The sequence below is a fragment of the Nelumbo lutea genome, chromosome 7 (genome assembly GCF_056320005.1).
Source record: "Nelumbo lutea isolate HS-2025 chromosome 7, American lotus-T2T, whole genome shotgun sequence".
Lineage (NCBI taxonomy): Eukaryota > Viridiplantae > Streptophyta > Magnoliopsida > Proteales > Nelumbonaceae > Nelumbo > Nelumbo lutea.
In genome coordinates this window covers 44937131-44946628 of record NC_142690.1, presented here as the reverse complement: position 1 = coordinate 44946628, position 9498 = coordinate 44937131, and positions in this window count along the sequence as shown.

Genomic DNA, 9498 nt, shown 5'->3' with positions numbered 1-9498 from the left:
GGTGTAGTCACACTGCATTCGACTTCTCTTTGTGCTCTGAGATCTAGTATCTCTGGAAGGCTAGAGTATTTGGGATGATCAGAATGGTTTGCCCCCTTCCTCCTTTTATAGGTTTAAAGAGAGCTCCTAATCTGATTAGGAGTTTCCTAATCCAAATCTGTATTTGGATTAGGAGTCCTCTTTAAGAGATAAGGATAAGCCCTTATCTTATCTGCAGATTAGATCAGCTCTCTCCTAATCTCTTTAGGAGGTTTCTAGATCTGAATTTAGATCTGGACTCTCTAAGTGGATAGGGTAAGACCCCATCCTATCTACTGATTTAACCCTAGATCTGCCCCTTTATTTAACTAGTCAAACTAGACCAGTTCGAAATGGGCTTTAGGCCCATGAAGTCTAAGTGCTCAAACTGCTTCCAAACTGCTACCGAGTTTGGCTTCTTTGTATGGTGTGGGACCCAAACATTGATCTACACATCAGCCACATGGGTTCGTCCTAGCCTCTATTACAAGGCCTAGCCGAATTCACTGAAAAGACAGTGAATCCCCTAAAGCCCATCACATGGACTCCTAATGGGCCCAACACTTACACTAAGTGGTCCCTGGGCCAAGCCACCTTATAAAAACCCAAGGACTATGGGCAGATGCAAGATTAGCCCATCAGGTATTACCCTCAATGGTCTTACACTTAACCTCTCAGCCTATAATGATCAAACACTGGCCGACAAGAGAGGACCTCTCCCTCGGCTGCAAGGAACAGTGCTGCAATCTCTACTCACATGGATCCCGAGAATTAAAACCTTTTGCAAATCATTTGAAACCAAAATATATATATATATTTATATCCGTATATAAAATATTTTTTGCAAAACAAATTTCAATGATTGAAATCAGTTGCTGACAGTCTTGGTTTCCATCAAAGAGAGTGCATACCCAATCAGTACCTTTGTCCGACAAAGGGGCTGATCCTGTCACTATGATCATCCACTCAGATGAATTCTCGAACTGCAAACTGCAAGCAGGAACCCCTCCTCTTGCCTGGGCATTCTCCTCTTCCTCTACCCTTGAACTTCTAAAGATCAGCCTTTTGTCTTACTTGGGTGTAGAATCCAACCCTCTCTCAAGACGCATTGGGTTCTTTTCATAGATAAGGGTGGATAAAATTGGGACTAGAGAGAAAGAAGGGGGCGGCAGCTGGGTTTTAGCAAAAATATGGGTGCCCTATGGTTTAGAATGAAGGGTTAGGATGGTTATAATGTGATCCTAAGGCTGGGAATAGAAGGAGAGGGCACCCAATATTATGTAGGGCTGAGATTTGGGTGCTCAGAATTGGATGGTGGAGATTAGGGCATCTAGGGCTGAAAAGTGGAGATTAAAAGGAATGGGTGGCGCCCTAGAGTGAATGGCTGAGAAAGAGATTGGAATAGAGGGTAGAGATCTAGTGGCTAAAGGCTGAATGGTGAGGATTAGAAGTTAGGTGGCGCCCTAGGGTTAGAATGCTAAAAAGAGATTGCCCTAGAATGAATGGTGGAGATTAGAAGGGATGGAAGGTGAGGATTTAGTAGTTAGGGGTGGCTAGGGTTTGTTAGAGATGAAAAGAATGAGTGAAGAGGTGCCCTAGCATTTTCTAGGGAGAGGGGAGTATGCTAATACAATAGGAGGGGCGCTATTATAGGAGGCACCCTCTTGTGCTCAGTTTCTCACAAAAACACCCCTTCTCTCAACTGGACTTCATATGATCTTCCCAAAAATTGCACTTCAGTCTTAAAACTTCCCCAGTTTTCTCAAAAATTTGCATAGAGACCCTTAGAGGTCACAATATTGAATTTAACTGGGAAATGAGACATTTTGACTATTCTAAGGCCTAAAATACCCCTGAAATGATGCCCTTAAGGCATCAAACTACAGAGTTATCAGACATCTCCCACTACCCCTGGGCTCTCCTCATTAAGAACAACTTCCTGATGAAGGTTATTCGGGATGTAATCTTCCTCTAGGAAGTAGGCATTTCAACTGCAAAACACTTTTACTCTTTTGGATGATAGAATAAGTAACCTATAGAGCCTTTGGGGTAACCTATAAATAGGCAATGACTGCTCTTGGATTCCCATTTGTCAGCACTACTTCTTTTAACATGTGTTGGACAACCCCAAATCTTCAAGTGTCTAACACTTAGTTTCTTACTGATCCATAGCTCATATGGAGTCTTAGGAATGGATTTGGTTGGAACCCAGTTCAGCACGTAAATCGCAGTCTCTAATGTAAAACCCCAAAAGGATATGGGTAACTCTGAGTGGACGAGAAGTGAATGGACTATATCTAATAGAGGTTGATTTCTCCTCTTTGACACACCATTTAATTGTGGTGTAGCAGGAGAAGCTAGTTATGATACAATCCCTAAATTCATCAGAGAGATACTTGCTGCCTTGGTCTGATTGAAAGGCCTTAATTTCTCTCCTTAACTGTTTCTCAGTCTCTTGTTTGAACTCTTTAAACTTTTCAAAGGATTCAGACTTATGTCTCATTAGGTACATGTAACCATCCGTGAAAAAATCATCGGTAAATGTTATAAAATAAGCATGCTGGTTGTGTGTCCTAACATTCATGGGACCACATACATCAGTATGTATAAGATCAAACGTGTTTGTAGATCTTTTAGGCTTTCCCATAAATGGCCACTTTGTCATCTTGCCCTGAAGGCAAGGTTCACAAATTGGAAGATCTTCTATAGTTAGAAAATCCAAAGGACCATCCTTTACCAACCTTGTGATTCGATCTATATTAATGTGGCCAAGTCGGTAATGCCATAGGCATATCGGATTAATTGTATCATGAGTTCTCTTCATGGGGATTATTTCTGACGTAGTTTCAATTATGTTTGTTTCCAGAGAATGATGGAGAACATAGAGACCATTCTCAAGTTTTACGTATGTGAGGAATTTGTTATTCTATTTAATAGTAATCACATTACTAAATAAGATAGAATAACCATCCAAACACAATTTTGAGACAGAAATCAAATTTCTTCTTAAATTAGGTATGAAAAGACAATCTTTAAGTACAATTGTTCCTTCTTTGAAAACTAGTTCTATAGTTCCTATAGATGTAGCTGCAACTATTGTAGAAGTCCCAAAGTAGAGCATTACTATTTCATCACTCAGCCTTTTGCTTGTCTTGAACCCTTGCAATGTGTTACATGCATGAGTTGAAGCCCCAAAGTCAATACACTAGGAAGCAGAAATAACCAGTAAATTGGTCTCTATGATAAAAGATTCAAAATTACCTTGCTTCTTACTCTCCAGATATTGAGGACAGTTCCTCTTCCAATGGCTAGTTTGTTTGCAAAAGTGACATGCATTTGATGCATTGTCCTTCTTTTGCTTTTTCAGCTTGCTAGTCTTCTTCTGAGGTTTTTTCTTTGCCCTCCTCTCCTTCTTACTCAAATTGCCACCTTCGACAAGCACGATTATCGGTTTATCCTTCTTAATTACTTCTTCAGCTTTCTACAACATATTGTTGAGTTCTTAAAGACTAACATTTAGCTTATTCGTGTTGTAGTTCATGATAAATTGATTGAAGGAGGGAGGCAAAGAGTTTAGGATGGCATCAACTTTAATGACATGATCTAGCCCTAACCCAAGTGCCTCTAGTTCATTAATGTAACCCATCATCTTAAGACAATGGTCATGAACCATTTGTCTCTTGGCCATTTTTGCATTCATAAACAACTTTAAGACCTTTTGTCGAGTAGAATGATTATGTTCTGCATACATGGTCCTTAGACTATCTAGGATATCCTTGGACACTTCGATCTGATCGAATTGTCTCTGTATCAGATTGTCAAGGGAGGCTATGATGTAGCACCAAACAAGAGAGTTCTTATCTTCCCATTCTTGATACTCTCTCCTACGTGCCTTAGAAGCCCTATCACCTGGACGATCAGGAGTAGGGTTCTTAGTAACCTTGTCCAATTTCTCGGACGTTAACACCATCATAAGGTTACGGAACCAGTCAGCATAATTTGGGTCCTTAAGTTTGTTATCGTCTAACAACTTGGTGAATTGTCCATTTGGTATTTCTAATAAAAGGCAAGGCAAATTATTAGTCCACAACCTAAATTGATTCATGTTTACTACATAGATATGACTTTTAGTCTATGTTCCATTTCCATTTGTTCATCTCTGAGATTTCCCTCCTATCTCAATGATGGGGACTGCAAAGTATGTTTCTGGAAATGTGGAAAATCACATACAGTACATGGAGCCAACTGTTTCAACTACATAACCCCACCACCTTTTGTGAAGGATCATATCCACTCATCTTATAAACTTTACCTTTGGCCTCAGTTAGATAAGGTCCATTGCCATTTTAGGTTAAACCTTTCTGTCCACTATGTGCTTACCCATCATATTCATGAACGCTAAGGTACCGTGAGAGAGTCTTCCATTTTAGGATAGGCCTCTCCCACATCAGTCTATGGTGCCTCTATCATCTTATGAAATAATTCAACAAATCCAACAGCAAATGGATAGGCCAATTTTGGTAGAGGGAACAAATAATTATGCCCTAGTTTTATTTAGGTCAAACCAAAGTGGCTCCCACTGACTTTCTTAAGGTCAGATTTAGATGGGCCCTAAACAGGTAGGGTTCCACATGGTTCCTCTTGCAGAGGAAGCTGATGTGGAGCCCATCAAGAAGGGAGATCATCCAATGATCTTAAGGACACCATGGAAATTATGTAAATTCAGCCATGGTGTGCAAAAGAGCCATTGTCGAATTAACATGGGCCAAGTGCTTATGACCCATTGGTGTAGCCGGAAGCGTGTCGTTAATCATTTTGGAACACCAGTTTAATCATTTATAATTTTTTCGACTCTCAAACAACTACTAACGCAGTAAAGGGATGAGAATGGGTCATATCCACGGGGAAGCAAGGGAAAAATTAATATACACTCAAATCCGGAAAAAAGAACACAAGAGGGAAGTGCGGAAATATAAAAATTAATTAATCAAACTGAGAAAAATATAGAATTTGAATAGTACTAAAAGTTAAAAATGTGGAAACATAAATAAATTAACAGATGAAACGAAATAAAAATCTGTAATCTGATCAGAGGTAGTAGTCTCTGGGTCTCTCCTTTGACTCTCAAACTTCTTGAGCTAGGCCTTCTGTCTTACCTGGCCAAATTGCAGATGTGCAAAAAATTAAACAAATATCAAACAAAATGAAAATAAATTGCAAAATGTAAATAATGAAACTGAAATTGAAAGAATAGAAATTAAAACTAAAATAAAGTAAAAGTGGTTGGGATCTGATTCCAGAGGTGGCAGTATTGGTGTTGGTGAACTGCAAGTTGAAACCCCTCCTCTTGCTTGGGCATCCTCCTTTTCCTCTACCCTTGAACATCTTAAGATTAGCCTTCCTTCTTACCTAGGTGAATTGACCAACCCCTTCTACAAGGCCCCTGGGGTCCTTTTAATAGAGAAGTGTGGACACAACTGGGAATATAGAGAAAGAGGGGGTGGCAATTGGGTTTTACCAAAAATATGGGTGCCCTAGGGTTTAAAATGAAGGGTTAGGATAGTTCTAGGGTGATCCTAAGGCTGAGAAGAAAAGGAGAAGTCACCCAATATTATGTAAGGCTGAGATTTAATGGCTAAAGGCTGAATGGTGAAGATTAGAAGTTAGGTGGCTCTTAGGGTTAAATGCTAAAAATAGAGTGCCCTAGAATGGATAGTGGAGATTAGAAGGGATGGAAGGTAAGGATTTAGTAGTTAGTAATGGCTAGGGTTTGTTAAGAGTGAAAAGAATGGGTTAAAAGGCACCCTAGCGTATGCTAAGGCATAGGGAGCATGCTAATACAAAAGGAGGGGCACCAAACTAGGTTTAGCAGTGATGAACCTAATATTTATCTATATTTTATGAGGTTTTTGCATGAAATTTTATGATGGTTTAATTAAATTTTGCCCTATTTTAGCTTGATTGCAAAAAAGATTTCAGGGGAGCCAAATCAACAAAAAGAAGGCAAAAGCAAGAAAAGAAAACCCAAAATTTATCAAGATCAGCCCGGCCCAGCCATGAGAGCAAGAGAATTTCATTCGGCCCAAGAAGAGCAAGTGAAACTCTTTGGAAAATCCAAGGGAAGAAGCCTAGCAAGAAGGAAATTTTGGCCCAGCCCATTTTTAGCCCAAATAACAGCCTAGAGTGTAGCTCACATGAGCTCAAAAGCAAGCTAAGTTGTAGCCCAAATAGCAGCCCAAAGGGAGCTAGGGGCGGCAACTTCTAGGAGTTTCTTGAAGAGAAGGAGGGAGCACTCTAGAAGGTTCATGAGGGGTGTAATACACCCCATTCTAGAGGCTTCAAGAAGGGGCAAGAGCCCCCTTGAAAAACTATATAAGAAGGCCTCTAGGAGGGGAGAAAGTGGTTCAATTGCTTGAGAGGAAGGCTCTCCCACTCTTAGAGGTTCGGCCACCTTGAGAGAAGAGAAGAGAAGAAGACTAGGCGCAAGGAAGAAGAAGAAGAAGGGCTGAAGGAAGTTCAAGACAAGCAAGCTAGAAGAAGAAGGTGAGTTCGAATTGAGAGTTTGTGATTCAAAGATCTTCTGTAATAAATCATTTGTAGTTTCATTCTCTTTTGATTTGAATTCAGTTTCTTAGTTATATGTTCTTTCTTCTTTCTCCTTGTTTCCATTCTTCCTTGATGTATTTCAGCTTGTAAAATTTCAGTTCAGCAATCTAATTCTTTTTGATTCATTCAAATGGTCATGCATTGTACTTGAAGTTTCTTGAATAAGGGTGTGATTGTAGATTAATTCGGCCAACTAACCTTCAAAACTCAGATCTGAATTCTCAGATCTGAGATTGCAAGATCTGAATTGCTTGAAAGAGAATTCAGATCTGCAATTTTCAGATTGGGCAAATTAATCTACAGCTTGGAATTCCTAGAGTGCTTGAGAGAGACTCTAGGAATTCAGATCTACTATTCAAGAACTGAATTGAGTGCAAGGTTAGAGATAACTTGCACAATTCAGTTGGTGATCAATTCAGATTTGAATTGATGCCTTAGAAGTGTTGAAGAAATGCATGCATGGGGATTAGATTCTTGCTAGAGATAGAAGAACCGTGACTCATGCATAGGATGAACATGTGCTTGAGAGAGGCTGTTCATGACCTTTGGGTTTCACCAAACCAAGGCTCAATCATGATTTATTCGAATGATCCAAATTGATAGATTGCTGAATTATCCAAATTGATAGATTGCTGAATTCTGAGATTGACATTTACTGCTTACTCTTCTAACCTGATTTGAAGGCAATTGGGCCAATGATTTAGATAGATTTTAATTTAGGATTTCTTAGCTTTCATTAGAGTTTTAATTTATTTGTTGATCAGATAAGAAGTGCTCAATTTAGTATTGGTAATTGTTTCCTAAATCCTCGTGGGAATGATACTTCACTCTCTACTTTATTACTTGAACGGCTAGTGCACTTGCTAGTGTCACAATGAGCCACACATCAAGTTTTTTGGCGCTGTTGCCGGGGATTTATAGAAGCAATATTAGGAAACATTGAGCATTCTTAATCTGGTGTCATTCAGCATTGCATTCATAGTTGGTTTAATTTGCTTAACTTTACATTTTAGTTTTGAATGCAACTGCTGTACTATTGTAGTTATGTTTCTTCTTTCTTAAGTAGATTACTTTCTTTTTCTGGCTTCAGTTTCTTTTTAATAAAGGCATATTTGATTTCTATTCAATCTTGATGTTGTTCCCTTCAAAAAGAAAAAAAAAAGAAAAAAATTCACATAAACATGAGTGTTGCAGATCTGAGTTGCATTCGGCACTCAGATCAGCAGATTTCAGATCTGCAGCACTCAGCCGAAAAGAATTGCTTGTGTTTCAGATTTTATTATTCTTTTCTTTCATAACAAAAAGAAAAAAAAAAACAAATAAAAAAAAAAAAAGGGGGAGATCTTTTGAACAACCAGAGGAGCAATTGAGAATTCGGATCAGAACTCAGATCTGAGTTCAGATCTGAATTCTGCTATTGCAGATTTGCAACAGTTCAGATCTGAGTTCCTCTAAACTCAGACCTGAACTGATGAAATTTTGAGGGGAATTGGGTGTCATCACCACCCCAATTCACCCTAGGGCACTTCTGCTATTCCCCAAAAACAATTTGGTAGCAATAACTGAAGGTAAGGCAATTGAGAATTCAGATCCAAATTCAGACTTGAGTTCAGATCTGAATTCTGCTGTTACAGATCTGCTCAGTTCAGATCTGAATTCCTCTGAACTCAGATCTGAACCGATGCAAGTTTGAGGTGAATTGGATGCCATCACTACCCCAATCCACCCTATGATACATCCAACCTGCCTCAAGGGTGAATGGATAGCAAAGAATGAGAGAAATTCAAATCTGAAATGCAGTTGATATGATGTGAGGACTGAACTGATACAGAGCATACTATGAATTCTGGGTGGACTGAATTCTTGGCTTTACCCACTTGTAACCGAGCTACATTAGCTAAGGAGGTGTATGTTTGGATTGAATAATTGTTATGCCTCAGATATTTAAGAAAAATTAGCACTTTTCAAGTATTTCTATTAGCATTCAGATCTGTAGCAGGGCTGCTATAGCGCAACAGTTAGCAGACCTGATTTCAGATTTCTACAAAAGTTGTATGGACCGAATAGCTTGCAATACCAAACATTGCAGACCCAATTTTCAGGTCTTAGCAAGTGTTTGATATGCATCAGCTATACAGGTTTGAGCTTCAATTGTAGAGTTTAAAATCTTTAACCCAAGCCTAATTCAGGACTGGTTTTAGTTTATTTCAGATCCTTTTAAATTTTTTTTTTTTTTTCAGATCAGATCTGATTTCAGCCCTAAAGCATCACAGAATTGATTCCAACCTTAATGAATGTATATTGTAGTGTATACCAATGAGTGTGTATGAGATATCCAGCTCAGATCTGAATTATTATTTATTAATTTCTCTAGACTAACAATACCAAAGACTTGTAGATCTGAACTCAGATCTAAATTGGGTCTGAATTCAGATGTTGCAATCGATGGATGTAGATAAAGGAACCTTGAATAAGATGATTGGTTTAAATCTACTTTTAGTATAATCGGCTTCATTTATTCATGATAGGATGTAGGTTTTGTATTCCAATACTTCACTTTACATTTTCAGTGTGATAGGATTAGTTATTTATTTTCTTTTGTGAATATTGGCATTTTTATTGCTTTGACTTTAACAGTTTATGACAAGCAGACCTGAACTGGAAGAGATCCTTTACGATCCGGAGATTGAACGGACTCTCCGTGTCCGTTTGAGAGCTGCTAAGAAAGTCAGACAAGAAGCACAAGAAATGGCTGAACAAAGAACTATGATGGATTATGCCAAGCCCACCCTCACCGGGACTGTCTCCAGCATTATCAGGCCAACTATTGCTGCCAATAACTTCGAAATTAAACCGGCCATAATCCAAATGATA